Raw genomic sequence first — 21309 nt, forward strand, 5'->3', positions numbered from 1 at the left:
TGTACTAGTCAATACATGATACTCCGCTGGAGTAAACTCACTTCCTGCCCACTTCACCAATAGAGCGTCCCACTCTTTCTTGAGGTATATCTACAGATCAAATAAGTAATTAATAATTTATATCCGCACCAATGAAAACATATAAATAATGAAAGTTTACTTACAAACCAATTCGTGTCTACTATGACTATGTTATTCATATTTACGTCATCAAGTAAATCCAGGGAATCTCGAAGTCTATTTCTCAAGGTCAAAAAATACAAGTCAATATCCTGCAACAAAGTTAAAATCAGAAAGTTAGTAGAAAATAATTTAACAATGTTAAAATCAATAGATTATTTACCCCAGTTGTGAATTCCTGGCTGACATTCTCCACCCGCGCGAAGTCGTCGTACTCCCGCACACCACCACTGGCCTTGATATACACCTCACCAGCCCTACCCGCTCGATATCTAGCAACCCACTTCTCATAATGGTCACTGCAGTGTTGTGTCACTGGACGTGGCATTCGGCTATTAACCCAAGGCGATCTCTGAAAGTTAGACGGACGCCTCACCCTCTGACTGCGACGCGGTGGCTGCTCTGCCGGCGTGTCACGACCGGACTTAATAAAGGATAATTAAGCCGAGAAACCATGACTAAGGGAGGAAGATTAGAAGCGGGGATAGAAAGGGTAAATATATATAATGAAGGATCGAACTTAATCTTTGACAGCGAAGGGGACATTTATAATATATCTTATGTTTAACGTCCATAAAGATTCAATTAACTAGTAAGTTCGGATGAATCCGACTTAATTCAAAAGACTTATTACTTAAGAATACGCAGCGGAATAACATAATCTGATTACATGTATGAAGACATGTATCCAAGAGTTCATTCATTTAACTTTTGACAAAAGCTCCGCTCTTCACTTCATCTTCATCAGCCACTGCTCAACCTGCACATTTAGAAATATATGCAGGGCTGAGTACGAGAGTACTCAGTGGGCACGTATGCCTAATTATACACATCATTGCGTAAAAACTATAAATTGTCATGCCATCATAAACAGTACAACAAGGGAGTTTTAGCTAAAAGGCCCAAGCTTACTAAATTCATTTGTGATTCTTAAAGTTCGTCTGCAGACTAAGTTCTCTTGTAATCTATCATATCTGGAACTGTGTGCCGGAGAGGTGGCCACCTCTCACGGTCACTTGACCGGCCAACCCGCTAGATGACTCACGGTCACTGGTGTACACTAGCCCTGGCAGGATAGCTATCAACTGCTCAAGACCCGAATTCGATTGCATCATTGGCAAAGCCAAAGCAGATAGATATCATACTAAAATTTAAACATTTTATGGCAAGACAATACTTGAAATAACTTTAACTCAGAGATTTTGTCATGAAATAACTTGCTCGAACGTAACATTTAAACTCATTTGATATATATGAAAGTAATGCCCACCTGATAGCAAAGCTTTGCTTCAGTTCAGTAACTCCTTGACTAGCTCTTACTCTTGCGCTTAACCTTTAATGCGAGAACATAAGGTCAAACCTTAGCTCAATGAAAATTCTCAAATAAATGAGAATGCGTATAATAAATATGCATGACTCATATTCCTTTAATTATTAATCCAATTATTGGATTAAAGCTCGTCTTATGATATCGGATTATTAATCTTAATTAATCCACTCATCTTAAGGTATACTAACCCACTTATTAATTAATAATCTTGTTCAAAAGAATCCATAATCAGAATTAACTAAATCCAATTAATAGATTAATCTAAACTACTCTTTATCGGGCTAAATAAATAATAGGAAAATCTTATTATTAAATAGGAGCAACATAAGAAAGCTCAATTAAAAATAAAGAACTGGGCCTAGAAACTATTTATTAGGGACACCCAGTATGCTTAACAAGAATCGGCCCGGTTAGTAAAATAGCCCAGCTGAATAATTAAGCCTCAAATAAATCAGCCCATGAATTCGGCCCAATAGCAGCTAGCCCATCCTCATTTCTTTTCTTCATTTTCGGTCTCTCTCTCTCTCTTTCGCTTCATGTTCAAGTCCGCCTCACTCTCCCAGTGTCACGGCTGAAACAGCCTTCTCTCTCTTTCTCGCTCCATCTCCAGCCGGTTCCGCCGCGAACGGCTCCGGCAAGACCGTGCCGGCCGAGCTTCTGCTGCTGTCTCTCAGATTTAGGGAGGCCACCCAAAAATTTGAGCCCTAATTCTCCCCCTTCCAAAATCGAGCCCTAGCTCTCCCAAATCGGAAATCACCGCCGCCGCCCCTGAACTTTCGATGAGCCGCAGTCGTTCCTTCTCCCAAATCGGCGACGCCGGTGTAGAGCCTGAGCCCGGCGCCATTCCTCACCTCTTCTCCCTTCTGGAAACTTCGGGAACACGCACACACACACCCGAGGCAGAGGTCGAGCTCTGGTCCTCAGCCCACTCTCAATCTTGCCGCAGCCGTTGCGTTTCTCGCCGCCTCCGTCGATTCCCCGAGGTCTGACGGTTCGAGCCACGCCACGCTGCTGCTGGATTCGGGCGAAGGGTACTCCGCCGCTGCTGAAATCCAGAATCAGCGAGAGCCATCGCCGAGGTCGGGAGTCATCTGCCGTCGGAGGAAGGCTCTTCCGCCTCAACGAACAAGCAGTCAGCCTCCGGCTGATTCCGAATTTCTCATCGACGAAGGTTCGGTTCCATCTCTCGGTATAAAAGCAAAAGTAGCAAGCTATGGTTCTTTCTTTCTAGTTCGATTAACTGTGATTCTCTTGGTTCCTATTTATCGATTATGCAATAGATTGAAGCTAGGCATCCTGGTTTTGCTATTGTCATAAGAACTCTCATCATTGTCTCATGTGAGAAAAGTAAATACATATGAACTGATTTATGTGCTTGTGACTTTGCTAAGTCCATAACATATACTCATCTATACATTTTGTATTTCTACTTAAATCATTCTTGTTGGATGAAATGCAAATGGGATTCGAACGAGCTGAGCTTAGTAAAATACCTTGCAAAATGTTATATGTTTGAGGCTGTTGTTGAATGAATTGGAACTGAAAATTGGTGTTGTTGTTTCAGTAATTGCAGGTTAAATCATGGAAGAAGATGGTGAAGTTTAAGCCAAAGCTTACCTCCTTTGAAGTCGGCAGCAGTAAATGAAGTCTTTCTTTTCTTTTGGTGAAGTTTTTAGTGTAGAATGGGAGTGGTATGAAGGAAGTTTGCTGCTGAATTATTAAAGGAGTGAATTTGGTAGCTAATCTTGAATATCTAGTCCTCTATGCCATGTGAAAGCCTTGAGAGAGAATAGGTAAAGTTGTGGCTGATTGACAGCTTGTTTGTTCCCACACGCATGCCTTTCCTTTTCTTTCTTGTTGCTGCCGTAATAATAGGAATGTAGGGAGTAGGCTAGGAATTGAGTGATGTTTGTAATAGATAGTGTAGAGTTGCGGCTGATTGTAAAGTTTGAAAAGTTGTGGTGTGACTAATAAAATCCTTCAGTATCTTGATAAAGCAGTATCTGATATTAATCCCGTGTCTTGCTAATATAGCGTATCTGTAATACTAATCCCGGGTTTTGTTAATAATACTAAATACTCTAATAATTCTCGTATTTCGATAGCTGACTTTTCGTCTATTAATATCGTGACTCGTAGAATCAATCTAAATTAAATCCGTAGATTTAATTCACTTCACAATTCGGAGTAAACTCACGACTCAAGTAATAAAGTTAAATAAATAGAAATAATATTTCTATTGCAAATAAAATAATAACTTGACTTCGCTAAGTCAATTATCATTCTGAAATAAATCATTGACTACTCAATAATTCAATCGTGGTCATCTCAGGTAATGACATCTAATTCAGAACTCTGAGCTGAATTAACTGAATATTAATCACTGGATTAAATCAACTGAAATATGTAAAAATAAATATTGCATTTATTGCTCTTAATCATAAAATAAAATAGCGGGCTACTACATACTACCCCTCTTAACAAAATTTCGTCCCGAAATTTGCATATCATTGCAAAAAGGTTCTGGGTACTCTCTCATCTTGATTTCTGTCAGACTATCTCAATCATCTCATTCATCGTGTCTGGTCCTAAAATTTTCCTTACACCTACTTTATCTCAGTAGAGTGGTGATCTATATTTTCTTCCATGCATTGCCTCATAAGGCGCCATATTGATTGTTGCCTGATAACTATTATTGTAGGCAAACTCAACCAATGACATCACTGTTCATCACTTTCACCTTTTGCCTTGTACTACTTGTAACGTGTCTTCGAGAGTCTGAATTATTCTCTCAACCATCTATATGTTTGTGGGCAAAAGGTGGTACTGAAATTTAACCTTGTGCCTAATTTCTTCTACAAGTTCATACATAATCTAGATGTAAACTTTGAATCTCAGTCCAAAGTGATTGACACGAGCATACCGTGGAACGCACAATTTCTCAAACATATAATTGTCCTAATTTGTATGATCCGTATGTGATCGGTATTGATATAAAACGAGCTCATTTCGCAAGTCGCTCCACTATTACCCAGATGGCAGCACTCCCACTTTTCGACTTCGTAAACTAGTCACGACATCTGTTGCAAAGTGCTCTAACTCCCATTATGAGATCTCAAATGGTTGTAATTTTCCATATGGTCTATGGTGCAAAGCCTTCAGTCTTTGGCATGCTAGGCATCTCTCAACAAGTGTAGCTATATCTTTCCATCGGAATTCTTCTTTCAAGTCTTTGTCATTTTATGCTTCCTGGGTGGCCAGTATATGGCGTGTCATGAGCTTCGCTCATTATCTCATCTCTGAATTGTTCATCGTGTGAACACACACAATCTTTCCTTAAACACCACAACATTACCTGATGCTTTGTAGCAACCTCTAGGTATGCCTGATCTTATTGCTATACGTAATTTCCAAGGTCTCATAATTTGTTTGTGCCTCTAAAATCTTTCTTCCCAAATCGAGCGTTACTACCATCGTTGCGATAATCCCTTCTACAGATTCTGGTGGTTAAACAACTTCTAAACTTATTCTACAAAAATCCTTCATGAGTCCCTCATCCCGAGTGAGGAGAGATCCCAACTTAAATTGAGTCTTATGACTCAATGCATCAACTACCATGTTAGCTTTGTCTGGGTGGTAGTTATTAGCACCGCCATAGTCTTTCACTAGTTCGAGCCATCTCATCTATCTCATGTTAAGATTCATTTGCTCGAAAGAAAAAAAATATTTCAACTTTTATGGTTTGTGAACATCTCACCTCTAAATCCATATAGGTGGTGTCTCTACTACAACTAGTTCTAGATCATGAGTTGGATAGTTCAATTCATGTGGTCTAAGCTTTCATGATGCGTATGCTATCACTCTTCCTTCTTGTGTTAACACGCAATCGAGTACTTCCTTGGACGTGTATACATAATCCACCTATTCTTTGAGCAGCAGGAGTCGATTGATTATTAAGGGAGAAAATCAGTTTGAACTTCAGGGAAAGAGTTAGGGCTTTGCTTCCCTTTCATGGTTGAGACGAGAGGAGAGGCGAGTACGACCATCGCCGGCTGACTCGCCGGATTCGAGACAAGGGCGTGACAGCAGCGGCGACTCGCCAGAAATTCAGGGCATCGGAGCTGGAGAATCACTGAGGCCGACTGGAACCATGGCCGAGAGAGAACGGCCGGCGTCGTGGCCCGGAGCAGCAAACGCTCGAACTGGGCGATTTCCCCTTTTCTGAGATCTAGGGCTCGACTGATTTCTGCGCGGAGAGAGATAGAGGACGACGTCGGTTTGACGCATCGGCATCCGAAGCAGACCGGAGCCGACGGCCGCTGAACAGCCAAGGAAGAAGGCGGCGCTGCTGTTTTGGAGAAAAAGAGAGACGAGATCGAGAGAGAGGACAGCGCCGGGACTTAGACGACGTCGGGGTAAGACTCGTCGCCGGTAGAAGCCAACCAAAGCAGACGGCAGCTGAGTGGTCGGAGAAGAAGGGCCGATCGAGCGCCGATTTTGAGGAAGGGAGCAAGCGGCTCCTTGAGAGAGAAAAGAGAGAGGCGTGCGTCTATTTTGAAGAAAGAGAGGGACCGAATGGAGGAGATAAGGAAATGAGTTGGGCTAAAATTTTTAATGGGCCTCTTTCAACTAATTGATTATTGGGCTTGTTATTATATCCAATTGGGCCTTGTTTTATTTTTATGATTGGGCCACCTTTAATTGGTTTCGGAACAGGCTGAATTTTCATTAAACCAAGCCCAGTTATTTTATTCAGTTGGGCCTTATTTATTTATTCAGATGAGCCTTTATTATTTCATTTCAATTGGGCTGAATTATTAATTACAGCCGGGCCTAGCATACTTCATTTATTTGAGCCCAACTATTAGATTATTTATTCATTTGGGCCAAGATTTATTTACTTACTTAAGCCAAGGAATTATTTTCAATTGGGGCTTTCATATTAATTATTCAAGCCCATTTCTGCTTAATTAATTATTGTTTTGGACTTCAGATTTAAAGTGAGCTATCATTTTTTTTCATTAAAGCCACTGGTTTACTTAATTAATTGGCTACTCTCTTTTGAGCCGATTAATTATTTGAGGTTACATTAGTAATTATGTTTCTATCGAAAAGCCCGATAATTTCTACAAGGTCACACCTCGTTTAAAGCCGAGTTAGTCCTTTTTCAATCAAGTACAAATGCGAGGTTTATTTCACGACTAGAATATTCTGATGAGGAAAGAAGAATCACAACTTTATTCGATCGCGTTAGACGAGGATTAGTTAAATCTATTAACGAGGATTAATAGTAGAATTCCCGATTATCGCTCAGAAAATTAGTACATGCATACCAGATTCATGCACAGTTAAATTACGCTTTCTCATTAATTAAGAATTTTTCTCGAGGCAATGTCTTATTTTATATTCTCGTGATTAAGGTCAAGCGCAAGAGTAAGAACTACACAAGGAGTTAGAGTACCTTAGCAAAACTTTGCTATCAGGTGGGCAATTCCTTACGCGTAAATAAAATGCTATGCAAATGTTATGCTTTAAAATGCAAATTGGATCTTCAAGTATGGTATGCTTTATTACGCTTAAATGAGTTAAGCTTTATTATGATGCACGTTAAATGATTACGCTTATTTACGCTTGAATGCTTTACGCTGATAAGTTTATGCCTGTGATTGATGCTTGCGTCTGTTGGGGGAGGCCTCCCTCAACAGTACGATGCCGTGTCCGTTGAGGAGGGCCTTCCTCACGGCGCGATGCCCGTGTCCGCTGAGAGAGGCCTCTCTCGCGGCGCGATGCCAGTATGCCAGTATGTCAGTGTTACAGCGTCTATTGGGGGAGGCCTCCCTCAATAGTACGATGTCGTGACCGCTGAGGGAGGCTCCCCCTCACGGTGCGATGCCCGTGTTCGTTGGGGAAGGCCTTCTCCACGACACGATGTTTGTTAATGAAGATTGATGATGAAAAATGCCCTTATGCTATTTATGAATTTGGAAATGTTTAATGAGCAAAGGATATGAAAGAAACTCATGCCTCTTATGCGATATTGTGAAATTGTTAATGATGTTATGTTATATGCTTGGCAACTGCCCACTAAGTACTCTTGTACTTAGCCCTTCGATGTTTATGTTTGTGCAGGTTGAGCTGTGATGGGCGATGAAGTGTTGTTGCTGAGTAGAGCTTTTGTCGAACTTAAAGTAGGCTCAGAAAGGATACATGTCTTCATACATGTATCACAATTATGCTTTCCGCTGTAAACACTGATTATTTCAGTTACGCCTTCCGTTGCAAACTCTGATAATGTTTTAGCCAAGCCCCTAATGATGCCTTTTTCCTTTTAAGGAATATAACGCGTATACAAGTTCTTTGAGTACCCTTTTTATGCGAACTATGCCTTTTTCCTTTTTAAGGAATATTTCACGCGTATTCAAGCTCTTTGAGTATTCTTTTATGCACCCCTTTCTAAACCCGCTTCTTAATTTCCCTTCCCCAGTCATGGTTTTCCCGGATTAATTATCCTTAATTAAGGCCGGTCGTGACAGAGTGGTATCAGAGCAGTTCGTTTGCTCTGAGCCTAATAGTTTATTTAAGCCAAACTTAGAATGGATCACTAAAGTGTCTAGAGTTCAATCGACAAAGCTCAGCACTTCATCGCATCACACTCAACGAAGCAGAATGGTAAGCTATTCCAAGTTTTGAGTTAATGTTTACAAAAAGTGAGAATTATCGTAATAGCAAAGTGAGTAACTGTTAATAGCTATGTTATGTTGTTATTAAATGAAATGATTTACGCAAGCGCGATTAAGTATGCATATGGAGTGAATCCCTATGAACATAGAGCTATTAAGATATGAGATCACCACTACTACAGAACATATAAGCAAACATAGAAGAAATTAGATTGTATCTTTTCGTGGCTATAGTGAAGGCTGCAAGATAAATGATGCGTATAGAATAATTTTTAAGCTCATGATTTTATAGCCGCTATAAATCTCCATGACTTATGTTTAAGTATCCAATTTAGATGATGTGATATTATATGCTTAAGAATTTATATGACTTATGGATTTGAGATGCTAAGGACCCTTAGAGCTTACTACATCAATGTTGTCATTGGAGTTATGACTTGTTTACAAGTTAGAATAAGTTAACCTGTACAAGAATTATTTTGAGGCTTGTATTAGATTATGCTAGAGTGTACTAATTGACACATCCCTGCTATCAGAATGCCGCCTAAGAGAGGACGCCCTGCGAGAAACAATAACAATCGCAGAAACCGTAATGCTGTACCCGAAGAACCACAAGATGCTCGAGGACATAACCCATCCCCTCCGCCCCCAACTAGGAGAGTCGAAGAACTCTTTTTAAGGCAGAACCCACCTACGTTTAACGGAACGAGTGAACCGGCTGAAGCTGAGATTTGGGTGCGTGCAATGGAACGCATCTTCAACTTCCTACGTTGTACTGATGAGGAGCGCCTATCTTGCGTCCCTTTCCAACTAACAGGATCGGCTGACTTCTGGTGGGAAGCACGACGAAAAATTCTAACACCTGAACAATGGGCAAGTTATACTTGGGAAGATTTTAAGACAGGATTATATGATAAATATATTCCGAAAAGCTATAGGAAGAAGAAAGAAGCTGAGTTCTACGAGTTGAAGCAAGGAAAGAAATCTGTGGTGGAATACGACAAGGAATTCTGCAACCTGTCTAGGTTTGCTCCGCAGACAAGAGAAGCTACGCGGGAACTTGAAGACAAGATGAAGGAAAAATACCCCGAACTGTTTTAGCAGAGATATGCAAATTTCGGGATGAAATTTTTGTTAAGAGGGGTAGTATGTAGTAGCCCGCTCTTTTAATTATGATTAAAACTAGTAAATGAAATTTTTATAAATAAATCCAGTTTATGGTCCTGATTTTTTTTTTTCAGAAACGGAGTTATTATTTTAGCTTTATACTTTTATAACGTATGAGAAAAACGCGACGAGCATTATTGAGCCATTCAATAATTATTATTTCCAAGTTATAACTGACTTAGCAAAGTCATGTTATTTATTAATCGAAAAACAGAAGCAGTTATATTTTATTAGTGCTACTAGAAGTCGAGGAATTATTCCGACTGCAACGCAGATTAAATCTACGGATTTAATTTAAGTTATATTACAGTTTATCAAGTTAGCAGGTAAGGAAAAATATATCAAGCAGATACAGAAATGCGATGATTTAAAATCGAAGCCAGTATTTATTTACAGTTCACAGATTACAGTCTAGTTCCCAGCTTGGGGAAAATCGTCTAGTATACCACAAAGGTTGTGGACTCTACGTGGCCACTTAATCCCACTCACTAAAGTATTGACACAAAATCAAAATAAAATATGCATAGTTTTACAAAATCAGCTCATTTTCTTTAACTTTGCTAAAGTCATGCTTTCCACCATCTTTTTCTCCCCACCAACTCCACAACCACCAACTCCCCCACCATACTAGTGCAGCAACAACTCTTCCTTATCTTAGTCTCAACTTCAGCCAAGCAACGCAAGACTCACTATCACTTTTCACCAAGAATCTCCCAAAGAGCAGGGGAGCCTCCATTTCAACCTGCCAATGTTTTCAAGTTTCAATTCATTCAATGCACTACAACCGAAAAGTGAGAGAAATCACTCATTCACTCTCTGCCAGAAACATTAAGGTAAAAAAATTAGTATTGATTCATCATCTCCTTCCAATTACAACTTACAGTTATTGAAAGAAACAAGTTTGATCTTTCAGTTCAGTCATTCCAGTTCTTTTAACTCAACATCACAGCAGCCAACCAAGCCCAAAACATTCGCAAGGTAATTCACAATCTCAAATATCCTTTCCAGTAAACATTCATATTAAAGCATGGGCATGATCAGTTCAATCATAGAAGACCTTATAGCATCTTGAACTTACTAAGCAACCAACTACGCTTTCATGAACGAGTAGCAGTTCGTATGTAGTTTTAAACGAGTATATATATATGCACACAGGGACTTAGCAATCGAAATCAGTTTATGCTATATTTTCTTATCACACGAGGCAAGCAAGGAAAATTCTTGATACATTAGCAAATCACAGTGCCTAGTTTTAATCTCTAGCATAACCGATATGTATATATATAGAGAGATCAAGAGTATTACATCTCACTGTTTCAGAAAAGAAAATAGCAATAACACTTATGGGATTCATAGAGTATTAGATACCACAAGAATTCCTTTTACACAAAAATTGGGGATCGAACTTAGCTTTTGGGGGAAAGGGATTGTACCTGTTTCAATAAACGAGGAGAAGGGCGACTGCCCCTTGGCAGTGGCGGTGGCAGCCTCTGGCTTGCTACCTGCCGGACGAAAACAATGAGGGGAGCACGGAGACCTCGCCGATTCTTCAGTGATGGCGACGGCAAACACTTACTGCTCCATTAAACTCCGGCAACAGCAGCGGATCGGCGGGCCTTCACCTGCCGCCGGGAGGAACGTAGCAGCAACGACGCAGACCGATTTTGAGCAGCAGGAGTCGATCGATTATTAAGGGAGAAAATCAGTTTGAACTTCAGGGAAAGAGTTAGGGCTTTGCTTCCCTTTCATGGTTGAGACGAGAGGAGAGGCGAGTACGACCATCGCCGGCTGACTCGCCGGATTCGAGACAAGGGCGTGACAGCAGCGGCGACTCGCCAGAAATTCAGGGCATCGGAGCTGGAGAATCACTGAGGCCGACTGGAACCATGGCCGAGAGAGAACGGCCGGCGTCGTGGCCCGGAGCAGCAAACGCTTGAACTGGGCGATTTCCCCTTTTCTGAGATCTAGGGCTCGACTGATTTCTGTGCGGAGAGAGATAGAGGACGACGTCGGTTTGACGCATCGGCATCCGAAGCAGACCGGAGCCGACGGCCGCTGAACAGCCAAGGAAGAAGGCGGCGCTGCTGTTTTGGAGAAAAAGAGAGACGAGATCGAGAGAGAGGACAGCGCCGGGACTTAGACGACGTCGGGGTAAGACTCGTCGCCGGTAGAAGCCAACCAAAGCAGACGGCAGCTGAGTGGTCGGAGAAGAAGGGCCGATCGAGCGCCGATTTTGAGGAAGGGAGCAAGCGGCTCCTTGAGAGAGAAAAGAGAGAGGCGTGCGTCTGTTTTGAAGAAAGAGAGGGACCGAATGGAGGAGATAAGAAAATGAGTTGGGCTAAAATTTTTAATGGGCCTCTTTCAACTAATTGATTATTGGGCTTGTTATTATATCCAATTGGGCCTTGTTTTATTTTTATGATTGGGCCACCTTTAATTGGTTTCGGAACAGGCTGAATTTTCATTAAACCAAGCCCAGTTATTTTATTCAGTTGGGCCTTATTTATTTATTCAGATGAGCCTTTATTATTTCATTTCAATTGGGCTGAATTATTAATTACAGCCGGGCCTAGCATACTTCATTTATTTGAGCCCAACTATTAGATTATTTATTCATTTGGGCCAAGATTTATTTACTTACTTAAGCCAAGGAATTATTTTCAATTGGGGCTTTCATATTAATTATTCAAGCCCATTTCTGCTTAATTAATTATTGTTTTGGACTTCAGATTTAAAGTGAGCTATCATTTTTTTTCATTAAAGCCACTGGTTTACTTAATTAATTGGCTACTCTCTTTTGAGCCGATTAATTATTTGAGGTTACATTAGTAATTATGTTTCTATCGAAAAGCCCGATAATTTCTACAAGGTCACACCTCGTTTAAAGCCGAGTTAGTCCTTTTTCAATCAAGTACAAATGCGAGGTTTATTTCACGACTAGAATATTCCGATGAGGAAAGAAGAATCACAACTTTATTCGATCGCGTTAGACGAGGATTAGTTAAATCTATTAACGAGGATTAATAGTAGAATTCCCGATTATCGCTCAGAAAATTAGTACATGCATACCAGATTCATGCACAGTTAAATTACGCTTTCTCATTAATTAAGAATTTTCCTCGAGGCAATGTCTTATTTTATATTCTCGTGATTAAGGTCAAGCGCAAGAGTAAGAACTGCACAAGGAGTTAGAGTACCTTAGCAAAACTTTGCTATCAGGTGGGCAATTCCTTACGCGTAAATAAAATGCTATGCAAATGTTATGCTTTAAAATGCAAATTGGATCTTCAAGTATGGTATGCTTTATTACGCTTAAATGAGTTAAGCTTTATTATGATGCACGTTAAATGATTACGCTTATTTACGCTTGAATGCTTTACGCTGATAAGTTTATGCCTGTGATTGATGCTTGCGTCTGTTGGGGGAGGCCTCCCTCAACAGTACGATGCCGTGTCCGTTGAGGAGGGCCTTCCTCACGGCGCGATGCCCGTGTCCGCTGAGAGAGGCCTCTCTCGCGGCGCGATGCCAGTATGCCAGTATGTCAGTGTTACAGCGTCTATTGGGGGAGGCCTCCCTCAATAGTACGATGCCGTGACCGCTGAGGGAGGCTCCCCCTCACGGTGCGATGCCCGTGTTCGTTGGGGAAGGCCTTCTCCACGACACGATGTTTGTTAATGAAGATTGATGATGAAAAATGCCCTTATGCTATTTATGAATTTGGAAATGTTTAATGAGCAAAGGATATGAAAGAAACTCATGCCTCTTATGCGATATTGTGAAATTGTTAATGATGTTATGTTATATGCTTGGCAACTGCCCACTAAGTACTCTTGTACTTAGCCCTTCGATGTTTATGTTTGTGCAGGTTGAGCTGTGATGGGCGATGAAGTGTTGTTGCTGAGTAGAGCTTTTGTCGAACTTAAAGTAGGCTCAGAAAGGATACATGTCTTCATACATGTATCACAGTTATGCTTTCCGCTGTAAACACTGATTATTTCAGTTACGCCTTCCGTTGCAAACTCTGATAATGTTTTAGCCAAGCCCCTAATGATGCCTTTTTCCTTTTAAGGAATATAACGCGTATACAAGTTCTTTGAGTACCCTTTTTATGCGAACTATGCCTTTTTCCTTTTTAAGGAATATTTCACGCGTATTCAAGCTCTTTGAGTATTCTTTTATGCACCCCTTTCTAAACCCGCTTCTTAATTTCCCTTCCCCAGTCATGGTTTTCCCGGATTAATTATCCTTAATTAAGGCCGGTCGTGACATCGAGTTTTAAAGCTTGAATTCACAACCAAAATAAATTTTGGTTGTGAATTCACTGGTTGTGAATTCGTGGGTATTTGTAAAAAATTTATATGTAAGGGTAAAATGGTAAATGTGGGTATTTTTTTAAGTTTTTATATTAGTGGGTAAAATTTATTTTTACTATATAAAAGTGGCTATTTTCAAAATCCACTCTATAATTAAATTAAATTCAGTAAATTACTAATAATTAATATAAACATACAACTAATTAAAATGGAATAGTTTATGCTAAAAAACGATCGGTCCGGCCGGTGAAGTTCCCGGAAAAATCAATCCGGCCATATGTTTCATTTAAATAATGTACTCGGCCGGACCAATTTATCCGACCACTTCACCGGCCGGACCGATCGTTTTTTAGCATAACTTATTCTATTTTATTCAATTTCATGAAAATTAAAAATAAAAACATGTGAAGAAGATGCCATGGATGATGAAGAAGCTTGTGTCCGACGTGCTTCAATATTTTGAACTCTCTCGGTGGGTAAAAAAAAGTGAAGAAGCCGATATGTATATATTGATGAGTAAAAAACCCTAGTGAAGGAAGGTAAATATAGTGTTAAATAGAGATAAGATATATGGACGAAAAAAAAGTGATTGAAGCCGATTGTATCGGCTTTATGTCTATCAAAAGAGAATCAATTTTTTTAGAAAGATATTTTTGTTCTTTATGTATCGGTTCTTGCATAATTCACTTGGTAACATGCATGATTTTTTTGGGTAACAAGCATGCATTTATTTGAGACGGATTTTGAGTGTATATATATTTTAAATTTAAAGATATGGATTAATTAACACGATATATATAGTGTTATATACTATACTATACTATACTATATATCAACATTCAAGAATAACACAATATATATATATATATATATATATATATATACACAAATAATTTCAAAGAATATATGTATTGAAATTAAGATATTAAAGGGAAAAAAAATAAAAAAATTAAGATAGATACGCATGGATATATATTATTAGCTTCTTGACTTTTTTGTTTTTTTTTTTTTTATGAAATTGAATAACATAGAATATTTTATGCCTAAATAATATCTATCCGGCCGGTAATTTTCAAGGAAAAATGTGTCCGGCCGGGTCATTGTTTACCTGAAATGTACCCGGTCGGATACATTGCTCTGGCCATTTCACCGGCCGGATCGATGCTATATCGACATAAAAGTTTTTATTCTATCTATTTGTATCTTTATATTAATTTTTACTATTTTGCTGAATTTAATTTAATATATTGTTTAAGTGTTAATTAGTGTCCGGTCGATAATATTTATAATTTAAAGATATGAACACTATATATATATACAGTGTAAAAAAAATTATTGCATGCACTCAATGTAATCATTTCGGTCAACATCACAAATTATTGTAAAAAAATGCATTGAAACTCAAAAATATGTAAGATGTGTAAGACTGCCGAAATGATTACAAAAGATGTTGACCCATTTAAGGGTTATTTAGTAATTTAGGGCATAGATAGCTTTGCATGATAAGGGTGGGCATTTTTCAAAATATGAATAAGGAATGGGGCACTTTTGCCTATTAACACTTATATAAATGCTTTGGCTTTTCATCACGTTAATACTTTGGTTTATTTTATGTCAATTTATGTCGATTAGTACGTAATGGGCTAATAAAAATGATGTAGTTGACACTGTTTTTGATTTGCAATTCATATACACGTGAATACATATATTAAATGATTTGTTTGAATATATATTCTATTGCTTTTCTAATTTTATGTCAATTTATATTACACGTGACTCACAAAATACGTCTACTTTAATTGACTTCTTTTGCAATTGAATTGAATATTATATAACCAATGGAGATCTTAAATTATTTTTACATATGAATTACTAATTTTTCATGTCAAATTCAGTGATTTTTATGTTCTTATTTCGAATATTTGACATGTTATATTCTGAAATATATTACATATATACAATCTATTTTTTCAAAATGATCTTGAAAATTAATTGATGCTATTTAAATAACACAAGTAGTATTTCTGAATAATATTACATTCAAGATCTTAAATTGGTGCTATTTAAATAGCACAAGTAGTATTCCTAAAGAATATTACATTCAAAATCTTAAATTGATGCTATTAAAGTAGCACAAGTAATATTCCTGAAGAATATTACATGCTCTAAGAGCAAGTAAATTAAATATTTGGATAACATATCCTTGAATCTTTATCTATTTGATTCATATTGTTGCTCCCGATGTAGCACAATCAATATTCCATGAAGAATATTACATACTCTTCAAGAGCAATCCATATTACATGCTCTTGAAAATTAGACCTTGAAGGTCAAACGGCCCTAAAGGCCGAATGGTTGTACTCTTTTTCCCTTACTAAGTTTTTTCCTACGAGGTTTTCTTAGTTAAGGTTTTTAACGAGGCAACTAGTGTAATATATGAGTAAATATATATGTCTTGTACTATTTTTCTCTACCGAATTTTTCCCATGGGGTTTTTACGGAGAGGTTTTTAACAAGGTATGAACATCTAAACACTAACATCATATGAAATCTTGTGATATATATCTTGGTGAATAACTACACATATTATTCTTCAAAAGAAGAAGTATTTTCTTAAGTTGACATTAGATGAGAATAATGTTAACACAATATTAGGTGCATCAAACATCATTGAAGGCTCCAGAAGAGCTTGTATCATTTTGTCAAATGATACTAAATTAGATATTGAAAATGCCCTGTACTCTAGTAAAGTTTAAAAAGAACTTATTAAGTTTCAATAATGTCCGTAATAATGGATACCACATTGAGACAATTGTGTGGAAGGTAGAAATGAATATCTTTGCATAAATTCTTTTGTTTCAGGCTATAAGCTGACAAAATAAAAATTAGCATCACTATCTTCTGGAATGTATTATACATTCATAAAAGCAATTGAGACAAACCATGTCATGAACGCGAAGTTCAATGAAACAAAAGCTTTAAGCTTTGACATGTATGTTTGGACATCCTGGAGCAACTATGATGCGTCAAATAATCAATAATTCATATGGGCACAACATATGAATCAAAAGATTCTTTCTACAAATGAATTCTCATGTGATGCTTGTGCGCAAGGCAAGTTAGTCATTAGACCTTCATATACGAAGGTTAATACGTCTTTCTTAGAAAGAATTCAAGGAGACATTTGTGGACCTATACATCCACTTTGTGGATCTTTTCGATAAATCATGGTATTGATTGATACTTTTTCTAGATGGTCACATGTATGCTTGCTTTCTACTAGAAATGCAACATTTGCTAGACTACTTGCTCAAATCACTAGTGAATTTACGTCTTAAGCATTTGAAAACTATTGTATGGCTATTGAAATTGAGATTAAATATTCAGTCGCTCAGGTCCATACTCAAAATGGTTTAGCGGAATCGTTTATTAAACGTCTTAAAATTATTGCTAGACCATTACTTGTGAAATCAAAACTCCCAACTATTGTTTGGGGTCATGTCATATTACATGCTGCAACATTAGCTCGACATAAGCCAATCATAAATACTTCCCAATGCAAATTATTTTTTGCTGAGAACTTGATGTTTTTCACTTACGAACTTTTGGTTGCGCGGTTTAAGTCCCAATTGCACCCCCCCTCCCCCACAATGAACAAAAATGGGTCCCCGACAAAGACTTGGGATATATGTTGGATTTGATTCACCTTCGGTTATAAGGTATATAGAACCTTTAACAGGTGATTTATTTACTGCAAGTTTTGCAGATTGTCATTTTGACGAAATGACATTTCCAACATTATGAGTAACAAATCTACATCCAGAATAAGAAAAACTTATCACATTTTGATTCTAGAACAAATCAATGTGAACAAAAAATTGAAAAGATCATTCATTTGCAAAATATTACAAATCAAATTTCTGATGCTTTTGTAGATACAAGAAAAGTGACACAATCTCAGTTACATGCTACAAATACTCCAACTAAAATTGATGTCCCTGAAGGACATATAGCTTTGGCAGCAAATGAGTCTAAAATTCGTCAAAAACATGGTCGACCAGTTGGTTCCAAAGATTCTATGCCTAGAAAAAGAAAGGGGCAAGATGGAAACCAAACAATGACGAAAATCACTAATCAACCAATGAAAGCGATGTAATTCCTAAAGAATTACAAGTATCTGAAAATCATGAGATCTCAATAAATTATTTACATCAGATACTAGAGAGAGAAAATATCATTGTTGATGATATATTTGTCTTTCATATAGCTCTTCATATTTTAAATGAGGATCCTCAACTAAAATCTGTTGCAGAATGCAAACAGAGACTTGATTGGCCAAAGTGAAAATAAGCTATAGAAAGGGAATTAAATTCATGTGATAACCAGAAAGTATTTGAATATATAGCTCTAACTCCGGAATCTAAAATCCATCTTGAATACAGGTGGATCTTTATTAAAAAGAGAACTTAGAAAAATGAAGTTACGAGATATAGAGCAAAACTCGTAGCACAAGGTTTCTCACAAAAACCAGGAATTGATTATGAGAAAATATACTCTCCCGTAATGAACGCTATTACTTTTAGATTTGATTAGTTTGGCTGTGTTACAAAGGCTTGATATGCGCCTTATGGATGTAATAACTGCTTATCTATATGGGTCATTAGACAATGACGTATATATGAAAATTCTCGAAGGATTTAAAATGCTTGAAGGATTGCAGTCAAAACTCAAAAGCATGTATTCAATTAAACTGCAAAAATCGTTGTATAGGCTGAAATAGTCTAGTCGTATGTGTTACAGTAGACTGAGCGAGTATCTTTTGAAAGAGGATACAAGAATAAAGATATCTGCCCTTGTGTTTTCATTAAGAAAACCGAAAGTGGATTTGCAATCATAGTAGTTTATGTTGATGATTTAAATTTAACTGGGACTCCTAAAGAGCTCAATAAAACTGCTAAATATTTGAAGAAAGAATTGCGATGAAAGATTTGGGAAAGACAAAATTTTGTCTTGGTTTGCAAATGGAACGTATCCGTGGAGGAATGTTTATCCATCAATCCACATATACAGAAAAAGTATTAAAACGCTTTTACATGGATAATGCACATTCATTAACATCACCAATGGTCGTTAGATCTATTGATACTAAGAAATATCCATTTCGACCAATTGAAGAGGGTGAAACAATACTTGGTCCTAAAGTACCAATCTAAGTGCAATTGGAGCGTTGACTTATCTGGCTAATAATACTAGACCAGATATAGCTTTTTCTGTCAATCTTCTAGCAAGATTTAGCGTTGCACCCACTTTGAGACATTAGAATGGTGTTAAGCACATTCTACATTATCTAAAGGGGTACCATTGACCTTGAATTATATTATCAAGAAAAATCTGATAATACTCTAGTGGGGTACTCGGATGCAGGATTTTTATCCGATCCACATGAAGCTAAGTCACAAACTAGATATGTTTCACATGTGGTGGAACTGCTATATCATGGAAATCTGTGAAGCAAACCTTGACTGCAACATCCTCAAATCATTCTGAAATCACTGCAATCCATGAAACAAGTCGAGAATGTGTATGGTTGAGAAATGTGACGAGTCATATCCAAGAGTCGTGCGGGTTAGCTTCATCAAAGGCCAAACCAACTATTTTATATGAAGACAATGTTGCTTGCATCATGCAACTCAAGGAAGGATACATCAAAGGCGATAGGACGAAACATATTTCTCCCAAGTTCTTCTACACACACGACCTTCAAAAGGGTGGCGATATCGACGTGCAACGAATTCGCTCAAGTGAAAATCTGGCGGACTTATTCACCAAGGCATTACCAACATCGACATTCAGAAAGTTGGTACACGAGATCAGCATGCGTCGTCTCAAAGATCTTCAATGATTTCAAGTTCAGGGGAAGCAGTTGTACTCTTTTTCCTTCGACTAGGTTTTGTCCCATTGGGTTTTCCTAGCAAGGTTTTAATGAGGCAACATTATTTTGTTTTAGGGATTTGGTCAATCAAGGGGAATTGTTGTAAATATATCTATAAGATATATCTTATACACTACTAGAAAAACGCTCATAGATAACGGATTTTATCCGTTATCTATGAGCAAAAAAACCGTTGTGTATAGTGGTGTTATCTATTCTATACGTCATACACAACGGTTTCAAAACCGTTATGTATAGTAGCATAGATAACGGTACGATGCGTCATACATAACAGTACGCATCCGTTATCTATAAAGGTTATACATAACGGTTTTTCACCGTTATGTATTAAGATTTTTCCGTTATGTATTAATTTTTTTTTTATTTTATTTTTTTTATTTTTATTTTTTTTATCATAGTTAACAGTTTTTTACACTTTTTATAACGGTTTTAACCGTTATCTTTGATAGAATACATAACGGTTTTTCACCGTTATGTATTAAGATTTTTCCGTTATGTATTATTATTATTTTTTTTATTTTTTTTATCATAGTTAACAGTTTTTTGCACTTTTTATAACGGTTTTAACCGTTATCTTTGATAGAATACATAACAGTTTTTTGCACTTTTTATAACGATTTTTTGCACTTTTTATAACGATTTTTGCAGTTTTTATAACGATTTTAACCGTTATCTTTGATTAGAATATATAACGATTTTTTGCACCTTTTATAACAGTTTTTTTGCACTTTTTATAATTGTAGTATATTTTTAAATTTTGCAATTTTTATAAAACGACAAAATGATAAAATCAACAATAACAATTTTATATACCATCCAAAATATTCATACATTACCATCCAAATGAACCAAGTATCAAGTATACATCATCATTGCATATTCGATTCAAAATTGAAAGTATCAACTATCTTATAGCTAAAACAAAAATCTATCATACTATGTATTCTAGCACTAAGTCCTCAAGAACTAGTTGCTCTTTCCTGAAATCCTTCTTCCTCATGAAAGTAATCTGCAATAGAGATTTAGTGAAAAATGAAGAATGACCGCTACCTTCAGAATTATTAAAGTGACAAACAAAAGAGGTGGAAATAATCCAAAAAGGAAAAAAAATGGGCATACAAGTAAAGACAGCAACGAACCTTCAGAGCATATACTGAAATGAAAAAGGACAAAGTAATCAGCTTTTTCAAGAACCAGTTCAGGTCAAGGTCAGTCAATGATAAATGTCTTCATCGACCAGATGAAAGATACAGGCTAGTGAGAATTTCAAAGTTATCACTCAAGACATAAAACAAAGTGTTGATCTAAAAACCATTCCCAGATTTTCTAGCTAACACAATAAGTTAATATGAAGTTCAAGCACATTTATTTAGTATATATTGAAATATGATTTTTATTTCAGATAGTTTGGTTATATCACCTAATAGGCAAGAAACGAACTAGCAACTTATTAGATCACCAATTAGAATGACATACCTGAATAACACACAGAATATCAGGAAGATGATTTTTGGACTCATCAACTGGACCTGTGGGATGAAGAGTAAATATACCGATAGTAGTAACAATGGTAAACAAATGAATTGATACAATCATTTATACCAAGTAGCACAAATAAGTGGTGGGCTGGGGCATCAGCTATCAATTGCAAGTCATCTGGCGAATTCTTGTAGTGAGAAGCAACGT

At 37.3% G+C, this 21309-nt stretch overlaps 1 long non-coding RNA gene across 2 annotated transcripts; it reads left to right on the top strand.

Annotated features, from left to right (window-relative positions):
- Positions 1-9826: 9826 nt before the first annotated feature.
- On the top strand, positions 9827-13515 carry LOC131017467 (uncharacterized). 2 transcript variants are annotated; one of them, XR_009099624.1, is made up of 3 exons: positions 9876-10335; positions 12514-12576; positions 13223-13515. It is a non-coding gene; the product is annotated as an uncharacterized LOC131017467 (long non-coding RNA). The 2 variants fall into 2 exon arrangements; XR_009099625.1 differs by lacking the exon at positions 12514-12576 and having other exon boundaries at positions 9827-10335.
- The last annotated feature ends 7794 nt before the right edge of the window (positions 13516-21309 follow it).

This window comes from Salvia miltiorrhiza, chromosome 3, assembly GCF_028751815.1.
Source record: "Salvia miltiorrhiza cultivar Shanhuang (shh) chromosome 3, IMPLAD_Smil_shh, whole genome shotgun sequence".
NCBI lineage: Eukaryota > Viridiplantae > Streptophyta > Magnoliopsida > Lamiales > Lamiaceae > Salvia > Salvia miltiorrhiza.